Raw genomic sequence first — 17041 nt, 5'->3', positions numbered from 1 at the left:
TAAAGACCTCATGAAAATTACCAACTTAGCCTAGTTTCCATCAGTAATCGTCAATGTCATCATTTGACCCATTTTTCTTCAAGTCAATCCAATTAATTCATGAGGATGTCCTCCTTTTACAGCACAGAGCATTCCTAAATCAATTATCTGCCTCCATAATCTTTATGTCCCAAATGTTTTCAAGGCATAACGGGATGAGAGCAACTACAAAAAACGCGCCATTTTGAACGCTCCATGATTTACGGTTATCATTAACAGCAACGTTGGGCCGTATTTCAGGGGGATAGAGGCGATTGTGGCGTCCGGGGTGGCTGGCAGCGAGCCAGCGGTGTTACTCCGGAAAACGTTATCCGAAGTTTCGAATGTTGCCATCCTTCTTGCGCAAAGCGAGATGCCAGCATGAGCGACGGTGAGAGATAAACTCGAAAGTATAGAAACGGCTTTTCGGAGTAGACCTGTTACGCTGCGGCATTGCGTAAGTTGGGGGTAACGGATTTACATGAGCTGGTTACAGGCTAGACCGCATGGCGCGTCTGATATGATATTAGGATGTAAGCGAGTGAACTAGAACCGAAAACATATTAAGTAACATAATATGCGCGAAGTGTTCTAACAGAATATGTTGACAACGTTTTATATGCTTTTTAGCAATAAAACTAGCAAGTAAATAGTAACTAGCAGGAAAGTTCTTAAGTGGCGACCACGAACCGGAAGACGTGGCGTGGGAAGCCCTCCCACTAGGTGGACCGACGATCTGGTCGCGGGAGGTGCCTGGATGCGAGCGGCACAGGACCGGTCTTTGTGGAAATCCTTGGGGGAGGCATTTGTCCAGCAGTGGACGTCTTTCGGCTGAAACGAACGAACGATATAGTAACTAAATAACTATGACCCGGTTTCTGAATCGAGACTTGAGCGTGCTCATCTTTTATCCAGTATGAACATAAATATTGTTGAAACATCCTTGAGTAGAAAATGAGCATGCTCAAACTGCAAATAACATTCAGAAACCGGGCTCATACTATCATATTGGTCTATCCTGCCTGAGTCTCTACGACTCTATCAAAATGTATGTATAGAGACTATCGTAGGTACTACATGTAAATCCACTTCATGATATTAAAACGAGAGGCTTTTGCAGCAAGAAAAGTGCTCGCGCGGATTCGTAGAGCAACAATGGACATGGCGCACAATTTTTGTTGAAGATGCCAAAAAAAACTACAAAAAATTAGAATGAATACTGTATTTTTACTTTTTTGATATCTTTAAAAATGACTGAAATATTCAAGCTCAAAGTGCGCTCTTCCGCTCGGAGCGATTTTCCGCGCGGATTTTGAAAATGTGACGTAGTAACATGAAAAGCAGCATGCAAGATATTATCTGTGTACAATGGTTAGAACGGTTAGTAGGGGAGCCGAAGCGGGGATTTCGGGACTTGGCAGACTAACATACAAGTAAATACTTTGTACCTGGTTGAGTAGGATGAATTTTTGATATAAAACGGCATTAGTTCTTATGCCTCTCACCCAAAAAATACCTCAATTAAGCCCAAATTTGAGACATGCAGTCAAACCTTGAGTGACGACGGAAACTAGCCTAGATAGAGGACATATGAAATTGAACTTCTGCTTCTTCATTGATAAAGACTTATCATTTACCATACCTTATCATTTTGTATTTCATTTTCAAGTCACTTTTTAAACAAAACGTGGGATTTTTTAAAATCTCAGGTCTTTTGAACGCACATCTGAATGATGTCTGGTTTTAATTTCACCCTGTTTCTGCTGTAGACTACCTCTAGGGTAAACAGTTATAAAGCATGGGATTCTTTGGATTCTCGCCTTCACTGCTTTTAACGCTACTACTACTAGGTCTCCCTATCCGTGAGATTGCAACTACTTTTATTTTTAATTATTTACACTTAAAACTTCATTGTACCTATTGTTCACGCAGAACTAATTAAAGAAATACATTATTTAGTTTTGAGAATTTATTGTACTTTAGACAATAATATTACATTGAAATTGGAGTTAACGTGCCGGTCGGCACGTCAAGCCGGTTCGGTGGCTGATAGGCGAGAGGGGGATACAGTGAATGGAAGAGTGAACGTGCGCGCGGACCGAATGAGATCGACCGATAGTGATGAGTAGCTGTCTGTCATAGACAATTTTTCAGCGCGACTAAAATATGCTTTGGCGCGTAGCCGCACCAATGCAGCGTGACAAACAACTGCAGTTCGGACTTCATTATGTGTCCACTACACATACAATAAAATTCGAACTATCGCACATTTTTTCTTTCTTATTCTAATTCAGTAAAAAATGTTTTTGAGACCTTCATTCAAAATTCAAAAGTTATTATCATATGACAGAACTTATGACCAGACTATGTACATTGAATAAAATATTTTTCTTGTTATCATCAAGCTTAGCAACCTAATGTTACTATGACACTCGAGTTAATCCACATTCAACACCATAGCCTCCCCTTCTACAAGCCCCTCTACAAATGTCTAAATGTCACTTAACCCTTTTAGTACCAGTTTTTATTGTTTTTGAGAAGATGTAGGTACCTACCCAAATTTTTATTTCAATTAAATTATAGTCCAGTCGTTTGGTACAAATTAACGTGGTTACCTGGAAAGTGTTCCGGGAGTTTTGAAAATTGGTGTTTAAATAGATTTCGCTATGCTCTCTGTTAGACTGTTAGTTAAGTTTGATTGCCGCGCTCGTTGCGAAATTGGAAAAATGCTGCATTAGAGAAGGTTTTGATAATTACATTCTTTCCTATTTCGTCGTTACAGCCAAATGACGTCCACTGCTGGACAAAAGCGAGAGGCCTTTGGGTTTGCCATAGGTTTTTCATAATGAACAGTCCTGCGCTGCCCGCATTCAGGTTCTTCCCGCGACCTTTACCAGATCGTCGGTCCACCTAGTAGGAGGCCTACCCACGCTACGTCTTCCAGCCCGTGGTCGCCACTCAAGAAATTTTCTGCCCCAATGGCCATCGTCTCTACGAGCTATGTGTCCCGCCCACTGCCACTTGATTTTAGCAATTCTGCGTGCTATAAAATTTTATTTTAGTTGGAAAAAGACAAAAAGTGGTAAATGGGTTAACGTGCGGGGGCTGAAAAATCATGTTGTGACGTCACGCGCGTATATTGGAAATTTTTGAAAATTTGAAAAAGTCCGCAAACTTCTCGAGGCTCTATCTTCGGTAATACTGGATGGATTGAGGTGAAATAAAAACTAGTGTAATGTATGTGATCTAAACTTTAAATTAAGTCATAATTTAACTTAATATTACAACTTATGCGTGTTGTCCATTGTAGAGCACCAGCGAAATGTCAAAATGCAAAGCATTGTTAGGGACGTGGAAATTTTACCCTTAGGGTTGGAAATTCTTTTAGGACTTCTAGAATTCCTGAACACAAGAAAAATTTTGCTACGGAGATCCAAAATGTAAAGTGTAGAGCATGGTATAACTAAGTAGCAAATCCAATTAATACGCAATAAAATGTTTTATAAACTACTAGAATCAGGGAAAATGTAAGCACTACAGATACTTAAGAAAACATAATTACTGATAGAACTACAAACATTTAACAAAATAACAAATAACACTTTTAGAAGATTACTAGTGGCCGCCCGCGACTTCGTACGCGTGGATCCCGTTTTACCTCCTTCATCTATCTTACGCGGTTTAGACTTTTTCATACAAATGTTTTTTCCCGCTAACTCCCGTTCCCGTGGGAATTTTGCAATATCGTGTTGTAGTAACTAAGCTTTAAGTTTACTAAGGTACCTGCATGCCAAATTTCAAGCGTCTAACTTAAGCGGTTTAGATTTTTCATACAAAAGGATTATCCCGCGAATTCTCGTTCCCGTGGGAATTTCGGGAATTACTTGTTGTAACTAAGCTTTAAGTTTACTAAGGTACCTACATACCAAATTTCAAGCGTCTGACTTAAGCGGTTTAGATTTTTCATGCAAAAGGATTTTCCCCCTAATTCCCGTTCCCGTGGGAATTTCGGGAACTACTTATTGTAATTAAGCTTTAAGTTTACTAAGGTACCTACATGCCAAATTTCAAGCGTCTAACTTAAGCGGTTTAGATTTTTCATACAAAAGGATTTTCCCGCTAATTCCTGTTCCCGTGGGAATTCCTAAGTATACTATAACCTGCCCAGGAGTATGAAGAATAATTGTACCAAGTTTCGTTAAAATCCGTCGAGTAGTTTTTGTTTCTATAAGGAACATACAGACGGACAGACAGACAGACAGACAGACAGACAGACAAAAATTTTACTGATTGCATTTTTGGTATCAGTATCGATCACTTATCACCCCCTGATAGTTATTTTGAAAATATATTTCATGTACAGAATTGACCTCTCTACAGATTTATTATAAGTATAGATGTAAATAGAATAATATGGAACCCATCTATTGACTAAGTACTACGTTAATGAGTCTCCTAAAGTAAATACATTTAATAATCGTAAACATAATGTCAATTAAACTGCAATCACTTGGCCGTAGTTCAATAACAATTTACATTTTAGGTATAAACAAAGATTAATTATTTCGACTGTTTACACTACTTCAATTACTGTGCGTATTAAATCTGCTAGAGATGCAGTAAACAGAATGATAAAGCTTCTGAAAATTCAGTATAAAGTACCTAGTAAACACTAGAAGCAAGCAACATGAGGAAAAATTTACGTTTAATACTTGAATGTTGAAAATAAAATATAAATCCACAGACGCTGTTTTAATTAGGCCAACGTACGAGCAAAGTTCGCACAGTGTTTTAGCTTGACAAACAGCTCGCTTTCGAAGCAGAAATTAGCGCTTCAACCATGCTTTGAACATATTTTGTACATGAATATCTACAAAAATGGCTTCTCACTATAGGCCTCATAAAGAAGCTCAAAGTTGCACATCGTGCTATGCTCGGTGTTTCTTTACGTGATAGAATCAGAAATGAGAAGATCCGTAAACGAACTAAAGTCGCTGACAGAAAAATATGAACATGTTCAAATGTGGCAAACAGTCCCTTATGGTACAGTTAGTTACACTCATGCTCAATGCTTGCACGAAATCATGCCACTATTGAGCAATTGCTACTTAGTAGCATGTGTCAAGCATGCTCATTTCGAGTTATTCGAGCACGCTCGTTAAGCATGCTAATAAGCATGACATTTTATGAGTATAATGTACATTTTTAGATTGTTCTTTGATGCTCTCTGAACTGCTACTGACTGATGATTAAGAAATATTTAAATAAAGATAAAGTAATTGCAGAGTTTTCTAGTTCATTACGATTAAAGTGATCGTGTGCGCGCGCACTAAATTTGACCCAACGTCAACTTTAATAGATAAAAAAACTATAATATTCATAAGACCCAGAGGTCACTGATAACGGGTTGTCTAATCAACGAGGATCCAAGTTCGATGCCCATCCAACGGAATATTTCACATCGCGGAAATGAAACGGACAAAAGTTTAGTTTGCGAATATTAATTAAGTGAAACCTTGAATCTTTAGCATCAAACATGCAAATCTTGGGGTGGGTTGCACCACAGAATAAGTAATAGTACAGGTACAGAAGGATTACTCCGCAAGACGATTTAAATAAATGCGAGTCTTGCTACGACGCGATACAGTGGAATTCAGCTCGCACAGCACTACGTACCTACAATTTTATTCACCTACAAGTTTTGTCTCTTTCTATCGCGTGCCTCTGAACTCTTCTTACGCTGTTAGGGTTGCTGTCTAGTGAAAAAATAATTAATCTACTTATCTGTAATGAGGTACGTATGTAGGTAAGTATGCATTCATTATGGAAAACCTTGGGAGAGGCCTTTGTCCAGCAGTGACGCATTCTGAGCAGTAGTCATAGTAGGTTAGGTTCCTATACTATCCTAGTAATTATTGATTACCCACTTGGCCAACATACCTTTCAGCATCTTTTGGAAGCGAAAAAAAAGATGAATCCGGTAGATTACTTTTCGAATTTAAACACCCGAACGCCGCACAATATTTCTTTCTCTTTATGTCCATTTTTAAATAATACTTCGATCATAGAATTATAATCATACTACAACGCACGCCAGCGTCCTGACGAGCGCGCGCGTGACACTCGACTGATATAAAAAATACCCGCCGGCGGGGCGCTTCGCTGTAGGTAATTATCGGATGTACCGCGCGGAGTGAGCCAGGCCTGGTTGCACCATCTTATTTTAACTTTGACAAACGTCAAAAATCTGTCAAACTCCAAACAAAAAGCACCGGTTATCGTCATAGTTACCGTTAAATTTAGGTGGTGCAACTCAGTCTTAATGTCAATAGCATCTTGCTGACATAAATATATAAAATCATGGAGTATCAATGAAAGAAACACTTAAATTGTGAACAAAGCAGGTGGACCGCGACCCAACACTGGAATAAAATCCTTTCTTTATTTTTTCTTTCGTCTAAATGTAATAAATGAATTGTCATTTTCCAAACGTGTAGGTATGACCTAGAGCACGACAAAACAAACTTAATTGATTAATACCCAAAATTCGTCATACTAACATTTACCTACGTCCTGCCAATCGCGATCGAAGTTAATTTAGCTGTGCAATCGAAATAATCGAATTAGGCGCTGCAGTGATCGATTTGCTCTAATTCAACCTATCACTGCGACGAATTTCAATTTGATACTCCAATAATTTTAATCGACAAGATGAGAGATTGTGTTTTTTCCAATTTCCCTCTATTCGTGCATGTAAAGCGCACGTGAACATGCCGTGACGTGATCGTGTAACATCTAAATATTTATAACTCAAACTGATGACTGACTGACTGACATAGTGATCTATCAACGCACAGCCCAAACCTCTGGACGGATCGGACTGAAATTTGGCATGCAGGTAGATGTTATGACGTAGGCATCCGCTAAGAAAGGATTTTACGAAACTCTACCCCTAAGGGGGTAAAACGGGATCCACGCGTACGAAGTCGCGGGCGGCCGCTAGTTTTCATATAATTTGACAGCTGTGCGTGAGCGCATGGTGGCATGGTATCATCAAAGTATGGAGTTATGGCTTGTTTTTATTTATCGTACATAATTAAGAGTAGCACTTAATAAGTAGCTACTATGATAAAACTAAGATAACACGCACGCTATAGATGATTTTCCTTAATCGGTAATTGCTCTACATTTCTCGGAAAACTGGTTAACTCTCACTGATATCGTAGTTTATGTTAGATAATATAATTCGAAATAATAAACAATTAAAACTAAGTTGTTTTATTCCAGTTTCGAGTAGAGTAATAATTCTTTTGCAAGATACTAGTTAAAGCATGGGGAAAGCCTTTGTCCAGCAGTGGACGTCATTTGGCTGAAACGAACGGAAATTTTTCAGCTCAAAATTATTTCAGGCTCTATTAACAGGACGATTGATGTATTTCAATCTTCATTCAGTAGAAACATTGGCGCAACTATTAAATATTGAAATATTTAAAAAAAATCCAAAGACAAAGATTTCAAACCAAACAAAAGAGTTAATGAAATAAAACCAACAACTGTATCAACAAGGTAAACAGTAAACACTGTTTGAACCCCATACCGTAAACAAAGAACCTTCAAAGAAATGAAGTATCCCAACGAGTGTAACCCAAGCGTCGGCCGAGACATTCTACGTATTTGTGTTTGGCTAAACGGCTTGTTTATAAATAGTCACATTAAGTATGCATTGTCATAATGGCACAAATTCCCTCAGTCTCATTTAAATACTAAGCGGAATACATTTATTTTTATTTCGATTGCTATTCGTAGCTTTATTTAAATAAAAATATCTCAAGTCATTGAACCATACCATTGATGCTACTAAAATGAAGCAACACGAGTATAAATAACTAAATAAGTATTCCAAAATTTATTATTTTCCGCAGAAATTCCGCATCGCCGTTAATCTCGGAATGTAAATAAAAACAATACACACCTCCCCGCAAGCCATTTTGGCACTGTCACCTGTTTCGCACGGTTTGCCAACACACCGTAAAAAACCACATGATCACACAAACAAAACGCACTAGCACATTTTTTTAAACAATCTGCATCACTTCACTTAGTTTTGTACGTCTTGGATAACTTCAGTATTTCCCTTAGGAATTTGGGCGAAACGTTCTAGAAAAAGGAACTATAGGATGAGATATGACATCGGTCGCGGTTCAGGCCAAACTAGCGCGGACACTCGCGTTGAGTGGCCGAAGCGCGCGCGCCGATGTCTTATTATTTAATAGCCAGATAAAAGATTATCTATTGAAGCGTCCTCGGTCAATACGACATTAAATTACGTATTTATCACTGAATGGCATGAGGCGAGTGAACATTGTAGTTAGAGGAGCATGTGTAGATAAGCTATCGAAATGGGTCATCGAATACGAGATGAAAGTGTCTGAAAGGAGGAAAACGGTGCGCTCGTTCTTGAATATTCAAATGGAAAGCAAATCTAGTTAACAGGATTTTAGTGGATAATCCCAAAGAGAATGTATAAGGGATCCGTTGGATTTTAGCGAGGAAAAACGTCGTTTTGGATTGAATATTGGAAAGCCTTTTAACAGATTAAAAAGCTTCATAAAAACGTTGTTTGACCGTACTGCAGCTAGTAAATAGGGAAAGAAGCTATGTCTAAATTCTAAATTCTTGAAAAATATTTCAGATTCTACGACGTGTAATATTTAAATGGGAGTAAAACCACATGGTCACATGAGAATTGTTCTAAGGTCCGTAACCGGCACACATTCGGCAGATAAATGTCGCCAAGTCAGATAACAGCTACCAAAATGGAACCCAACTAATTACAATGATAACGATGACCATTCATGAGTAATACAAATGCATGGGAAGACGACTGTTTGCATGATTGATAATATATTCGAGAGAGAATTCAGATTTGAGAGGTTTGCATTTTCGCACCTAAGCGGAATCATTTGGCAACAAATTAAATTTCTTTGTTTATAGACTTTGATATTTTTGAGTGATCTAGCCGGTAGTGATATGGCTATCAAAATGCATGGCAATTTTGACAGTTAGAACCTGACCCTATCGCCCTATCTCATCGCCCTGATAGTTCTGTATGATGCAGAACCCAGATGGAATGAGGATATACGCTGGTAAGTAGCGGTTTGAAGACAGCAACCGAGGATCAAGCTCAATGCTCGCCGCATTGCAGTGGCCTATATCTAGCAGTAAACTTAGATTGATGATGGTCTAAAGCTGTTCATTGCTCTCTCAAAACGTAAACATGAAATAAGAAAGTATATTTATACTAGAAACTTCACAGTTAGGAACGTTCACCCAAACACTTTTCATAACTTGCTCCCGATTCCATGCAAACTTCCCGTAAACGAGCCTGAGATTGTTTTCAGTGCAAATGCTCATTATAGAAGTTTCTCAATTAAAGCAGGTACACGATTCGGCAACTGCTAAGTAGAATTTATAACTTTCTTCAACAAGAATAACAATGAAATAAACAATTCCCGTATATTTCAGTTTTAGTTAGAATTTCCCGTTTAGAACGTGGAATGGGACTTTTATGCAGGATTATGCCATAATTCTAACTAAAAATACTAAATAAATGGGGAAATAATTCTGGTTTTTGAAAGAACCTATCTAACGTGTGAAGACAGATAAGCAAATATGGTAGAGGTCAACCAAATTATCAAAATTAGCCATAGAGGCTTCAGACATATCCTTTTATCAGATGATGTTACCATATTTTGACCATAAAAGCAAATGAAATATCTAAAGTTTGAAAGTAATGGTAAAAGATCACTTCAAAGTATAGTAAATAAAGTCATAGTAAAAGGGAAACCAATCTAAAATAAGGGTCATAACAAGCACATTATCTAATCGCCAACACGCATTGTCAACTGATGTACGCAAATAGTCATCAATCGCGAAAACATGTCGATTGTCGAGATAATGGGAACAGCAATTAACTGCGATGATCTACTGAAGTAGGTACTGACTCACGCACAGACCATACGTAATACCGTGCTAAACTTGACGGGAGAGAATACTCAATACCCAATACAATTACATAACCATAAATGTTGTAAATATGTACGATAATCTTACATTGATGGACCCTGTAGGGGAATATGTATAGTTCCCCTTGTTTGGCACCCTTTGTCTGATGTCAAGGCTTTAAGAAACCCCTGGACCTGAATTGAACACTTCTACAGTATCGTTTAAGAACCGCAACCCTACCATCTGAATTTGAATGCACAATATCGTTTTGGGATTCCGTTAATGTCCGTTATCAAAGGATGTTCTTTGTGCTAAACGGGTTATTCTTTCTTTTAAAAGATTAATAAGATGTTTGAATAGGGATGTACTGAACAAACATCTTTCAACATGGATCTCATCATTGGTGAGATTGAGGTCAAACATATAATCCCTTGCAAAAATAAGCAACACGTGTCTCTCACAATTATTAATATTTCGAGCAGTGGTTACAAAGACAACATGAATTTTCTTCAGCGAATTGATTTTTTTTTATCCACAACGATGCCTGTATCTCACCTGATAGTAAGTGACGTTCAGGCCGAAGGTGGAATCGAGCTTCACCCGGAATCCTCAACCACGGAGGAACTGGCTATCATACCTCTAACTGCCGGGACGAAACAACAATGCTGTTATCATTGTTGCTATGGCGACAGACTTAGGTAAGATGCTGATCAGAAATTGCCTGCATATTCTGCATTCAGAATGCGAGGCTTACAAATACGTCAACAGATCTGAATGTGATGTCTACTATATCTACATCGATCTGTCTGGCTGGACTCGCGTCACCAGCTCACGTGGCAGACAGACTGACGCTGACAGCTTCGATAAAAATATGTTTTATCTAAGGGCATTGTCATGGTAGGTATAGATAGTCAAGATAAACAATGTGTGCTTGCAATAGGTGCTGATTTGCAACAAAAAATAGTTTAATGTGCTGTCGACAACACAAATCCCGCTATAATTCATTTAATTGTTATTGACAATATAAGGAAATTGTCCGACAGTTTATAAAGTATTAAGATAGCACATGATTTATTGCGTGCGAGCGAGACGTTAATATCAGTGACTCAATCGACAGGAAAATGCGATTTAAACTCAACATTGAATTTTATTTTTATTCGCCGGCGACATGGAATAAACCTGACGTGCAGTTATTAGTCAAAAAGATTTACATTTATATCCGATAATGATGATAACTACTCGTAAGAGATAATGTAATCTGCATTTTGTGTTGTTACTATGTAGCTTAAATACCCAGATATGTTCATACACAGGTGACATAAAGGTATACAGAAGGTATGTGACATTTCTAGACTCTGCTGCAAAAGTAAATAGTGTGGAATAGTATCAGAAATAAGCAGTTAAGACCTTTGCTCAACAAAAATATTTAAAATTAAAACATCTATTGATCGCCGATTCATCAATTTTACACATTTTATGATCCAAATAGAGATTAAAAGTCACCCGTACAGCTAAAATAAATCGAAAGCTGTATCTACTAACACTTTTAACTACTTAAACCGATTTCCACAAAGAGTTATGATACTGCGCCGCTCAGCAGACGTGGCAAATGAAATGGATCGCTTCATTCATTCTTCGATTCGAACGAAGCAGACGAGTTTAGCGGACTTTTCACTGTGGTGGATGAGTGGATTCTTGTTTATTACTCTTTGTAAACTCATTGGAGTGTATTTTGCCACCAATAGATGGCGCTGCCAATACATTAGCTCGCGGTTTATAGAATTTCACTAGAATAGCAAATATTTTACGGCTTTCCACGTACTCATTAAAATTATAAGCTCTAGAGGTGCATCATCAATCCAAGTTTAATGTTAACTGCAATATCATGTGAATGACTTGAATCGAGGCCCATAAATGCTCTTTCTCTTTCTTTCTTGGCAGCAAAATTGTCGACTGCCTAGTTGCTGCTAAGATTCCTCGCCTGGTCAGTTCCCGAACTTTCGACCAACGTTACAAGGAAATAAAGTTCAACATCGTATGCATCATGCAGCACAATCGTCGGGCCATTCGGCTGTTTGCCGGGTCAAATGAAAGCAAATACGAGTCCGTGATGTTTGGGTAAACACTGCCTTGATTGTTGGCTTCACAAAGGAACCCTGAGGGACTTGGTCCGGCTATTTTTGTTCTATTGATAAGACTTTAACATTTAAAGTTTGTTTTACAATGCATTGATTAGGCCACCACGGAATAAAGTCAATCTATTAAATTTCTTAGCGATTAGAGTCGCTTCTCAAACTAAATTATAAATAGACAACTTAAAAAAAATTAACTGTCTAAAGCGGGAATCGTATCCACGACCTTTCTCTCGCCGGGCGACTGAGAATCATCTTCCATCTGGAAGAGCCGTTGCCCGGCAAGCGAAAGGTCGTGGGTTCGATTCCTGCAGTTAGATTTTTTCAAATTGTTTATTTATAATAAAGTCAATTATTAAACCAACGTTCAGAATTGCAGTTCAGCAAGTTTCAGTGTTTAGTCAACAGGCTGAAAGAATTTAATTCAAGCCACATATTAATTGATTCAGAGATGTTAAAGATACTTAATTTCAGTAGTAGAGCAGTCACTTGGTAAGCGCAGAAAGTTCTGGGCTCGAGTATAGGACAAGGCATTTTTTCAACTAACGCCCGTATTCACAAACGATGCTTGTTTAAGTGAAGCAGCAAATCGAACGCACAGCTTTGAATAGAGCTCTGTGATTGGTTCGTGTGTCACCCTGTGCGTCCACGCGCACTGTGAGACCTCATAGTAATGTTTGTGAATACGGGCGTTAGGTGCTGGTACATTAACTACGCTACGTTTTAAATAACGACTAATATACAAAACCCAATGTTTTCTAACTGAAATTAAAACTTTAGTGTTGCCTATTTGGAAATACCCCACGGGGTCTTTCAACAAATGTCATTACTCGTTAGCAGTTTACCCAGCTTTATCTAGGTTAGCCCAGCTTACGAGAAGTTTGTTTTGCTAATTATAATAAAGTACCTCGTCTGTGGCCTGCCTAATTAATTACTTGCTGAAATGTTTAGTGTAATTACGTTTTGCTTCGCGCGGTTTACTTTAGACTAGAAAAGGGGTTACATTTCACAAAATGTACGGAATTATTTAATGAAATACCTCAGTTGGAAAATAATGCTATAATGAAAAACCAAAGTGCTTAAGTATTTGACTGCCGCGACACTAGAACACTAGACCCAAACAATAGAAATTGCTGATGAGCCGCGTGGCGTCCAACGTGCTAAAATTCATAAAAAGTACGTGCTATACAATCTATTACCTAATTCTAGTTCTCAAAAACTCTACACGTGAATCGAATGATTTGAAATGAAACTAATATCATAATTGCTAGAAAGTTTAAGTGGAAAAGTTGGGTGAGGTCTTAATAAAATAAATAGGAAAAGTAAAACAAGATAAATCATATGAGTTCGCATCATTAATCTTGGTGGGGCCATAATACGTCACTATGAGAAGGGCCGGGCAGCTACCTACTCGGAATCCAATATCGCTTATATTGCTAGCTTCTATTAGTTTAGTTAGATGAGTGTAATTTAGCACAGGAATAAACTAAATTATAAACGTGAGGTTTATGTGTATTAAATTATGGATGTCTGTTACTCTTTCACGCATAAACTACTGAACGAATTTTGATGAAAATTTACAGAATGTATTATTGATTAGGCTATAATTTATAAAGATTTGTTAAAATGAAACGTAACTTGAACCCGAAACTCCCACTCCTGAAATGGCATTTGGTCATCTGCGACAAGTTTTAACAATATTTCCAGTTTCTATTTATATCTAATCTCATTTTATTTATCTTTCCATCACATACAACACCCAAAACTTTTGCAACTAGAGAATCAACCTTGACTTTAAAATACACAAGGCAAGGCATGCCCCTCGGATATTCATACGACTCATATGAGAGCACCCCTCACAAACAACTAAATTCAAACTCAGATATCTCAGTTGGAAATCGCGCTATTATAGTGGAGTTACATGTCAAGGCCGCCTCTGAAAGCACTCAGCCCTCCAAAACGAATTAGAATTAGCTTCATGAGGGCTTATTTAGTCGGCTGATGGTTAAAGGGAAGGGACAGACAATTTGCGATTAAATGGATTCTTAAATGAGGTGCGAGTTCTGAAGGTTAACATAATATCAGAGATGGCCTTGGAAAAGTAGCTAAGGCGAATTTGAAACAAGTCTCCTAACATAAATATATGTAAATATATCCCACATGGAAAGTGCTGAAAATAGTAGTTAAGAGATCGAATCAGAAATGAGGAGATCCGTAAACGAACTAAAGTCGCTGACATAGTCCGACGAATTAGCAAGCTGAAGTGACAATGGGCAGGGCACATAGTACGCAGAGCTGACGGCCGATGGGGTAACGGAAAACGCAGCGTGGGACGTCCACCCACAAGGTGGACCGACGACATCATAAAGGTAGCAGGAAGGCGCTGGACGCAGGCCGCTACCAACCGGGCAACATGGAAAGCATTGGGGGAGGCCTATGTTCAGCAGTGGACATTCTATGGCTGAGATGATGATGATGATGATCCGAAATAGGGGCTCTACTTTTCAGATGAGCAGAATCATCATATTTCGCAACGATCTAGTCAATTATTATGTAAATGTGAAGATAAACAAAAACAGCGACAGGAAACAGATGTAGTTATAACGTTAAACATCGAACAGGAAAATACTAGCACGAGAACAACTGAAACATAGGTTATTTCTACGTTTATGTCGTACCGTAATTTGATACAATTACTGATTATGTGGTGGCAAGGAAAACGATATCATAACCACTGAATGATCCTATCGCTTCTCCACTTCTAATCTAATTAATATAATAGGCAAACAATCTGAATGAGCAGGAAAATAATAGCAGATTTCCTTCAGTTTTCCCCAAACATGGATTGAACATAGTTGCAGCCGTTTTAGATCAACTTTTTCCTGTACTTTTTGCCTTTAGTTACGGTCGACACTTTAGCTTTCAGGTTACTAATCTATGGTGTCATGGTGTGGCGATGATCAATCAACCAATTGCTGTTTTGGATAAGCTCCAATAAATTAGAAACTCTACCCAGGTTTTTAGAAACACTGCCCTACAATATGAGGAAAACCCAGACACTAGACATAAATAAGAGAGAGAAAATAAGTTAGAAACCGTACCTACAAAATTTTTTAACAGTGCTCTAGTATTTGAAGAAAATGTAGAAGCAAGACACAATTTAGCCTAGGCGCAGACCACCAACTTTTAGTTGGCCGATAGTCGGGTCGGGCTGTTAATCAGTATGGAGATGTATGAAAGTGCGCACGTTACACCGATATGGTATCGGCCGATTCTTCATACAAATTAAAATCGGGCTCAACTATCGGTCAACTAAAAGTCGGTGGTCTGCGCCTAGGCTCAGAGAGAGTACCTATACTTTAAACAGCTGTTTCACGTCTGATCGTATTAAGATAGCTTTGTTTATAGGTCGTGCGTAGCTTGCACTTGTTTCAATATTTAATCTAAGTAAGCACACGCACAACTTAGGCGGTTATCACACTGCGCCGCGCTCCGCCGCGGAGCGCGTGATTTTCATATAAAAAATCACGCGCGCTGACGCGTTGTCAGTGTGAAGTTCCGCGCGTGTTTTCTATACAAACTTTGGTACTTGCATACAATGATTAAATCTGTCGCCCCGCGCTCCGCGGCGGAGCGCGGCGCAGTGTGATAACCGCCTTACAGCAATATTTTACTTATTGCAGTGAAGTACATATATTACATAGGTAATTCTAAAAGACGATTCTTCAGTGGTATTACTGTATTTAAGCCTACTACTAATATAACTATTATAGCTGCTGCTACTCGTATTTTTATCTCTTTAATTAAATAAAGCTTGAAAAGGGTCCATCGTTTTTGCTAAGTATTTACAATGAATTTATTTATTAGTTTGTTACCATTAGTTGTACCATTAGTAATAAGGACAATTAAAATTAATTATATCCAGAAAGCTTACCTACTACGCTAATTATTCAACGAACATCTTCTATCATTAATTAGGTTTAAAATACTTCTTAGGGTGTAATATAATTTGCGATGTCGGGCGGTTGTGTCTTATTAATAAAATGCTTTGCTCTTCTAAACACAGTAATTTAGACATTAAATCTTAAGGATCTATTTAAGTGCTCTGTTAGTAAAGTGGCCTATTATGTTGTCTCTACCGTAGCATGATAAGATGCAAGACCCTATAAATGTGAACTGTTAATTGTAAAAAATCTAAACGTTAAAATATCGGTATCGTTATAGTCAATGAGCTGCTGTCAGGGTGACATTGACGTAAGTAATGTCAATGTCACCCCCGAAACGTCAGATTAGAGAGACGCACGCGGACGTCTCCGCGCGCTTATAAGCTAAGTGATGACTTGTAATTTTAGGCAAAATAATGTGAAAGTTAAGTATCCAGTGTTTTATTTATGAGAATAGATCTACCGGCCTCTAGAACGAAACAGTTTTCAGAACAAAATCAATAGAAAACTTTCCTCGATTCTTCGTAAGTTTCGTAACTATCACACCCTCTTAAAACGGTTCGACAAGTGTCGTTTTCAGCGACAAAGTTAGAGCTGAAAATATACCTTTTTGTCTTTTTTGTCATCAGGAAATTAGCCATCAAAACGTTAGCTACAAAACGATGCCTTCACTTTAATTAACGTTGAAGGACGGTGAAACAAGAAACAATTCAGCAAACGCCAGCATAAACAGTCCCCGCAAAACAGCCCACATTAAATTTAATTCTCCCTAACTGACAACCTAAGGTTTCCGGCTACTGGGACCGCGGTCCCAGTCGCTGGATCCATAAAAATTCAATATTTTTCTTCCAGCGACTAGGACCATTCATAGATAACTTTAAAAAATATATTATTCAAGCCAAAATCGGTACAGTACTAAAATGTATGAGTGGTCCCAGTCGC

At 38.2% G+C, this 17041-nt stretch overlaps 1 protein-coding gene across 2 annotated transcripts in view; it reads right to left on the bottom strand.

The window, feature by feature from the left end:
• The window catches only part of LOC135074740 (monocarboxylate transporter 14-like), an 88753-nt gene that overhangs the window by 23428 nt on the left and 48284 nt on the right, over positions 1 to 17041 (bottom strand). Inside the window, exon 1 of one of the 2 annotated variants that reach the window (XM_063969108.1) lies at positions 7991 to 8225. The exons of the other annotated variant lie outside the window; for it this stretch is intronic. The gene's annotated coding sequence lies outside the window, so the exon portion shown is untranslated. Of the gene's footprint in view, positions 1 to 7990; positions 8226 to 17041 lie in introns of those variants that run through there. 2 annotated transcript variants of the gene reach the window in all.

The sequence above is a fragment of the Ostrinia nubilalis genome, chromosome 9 (assembly GCF_963855985.1).
Source record: "Ostrinia nubilalis chromosome 9, ilOstNubi1.1, whole genome shotgun sequence".
Lineage (NCBI taxonomy): Eukaryota > Metazoa > Arthropoda > Insecta > Lepidoptera > Crambidae > Ostrinia > Ostrinia nubilalis.
This window is presented reverse-complemented; position numbering and strand designations above follow the sequence as displayed.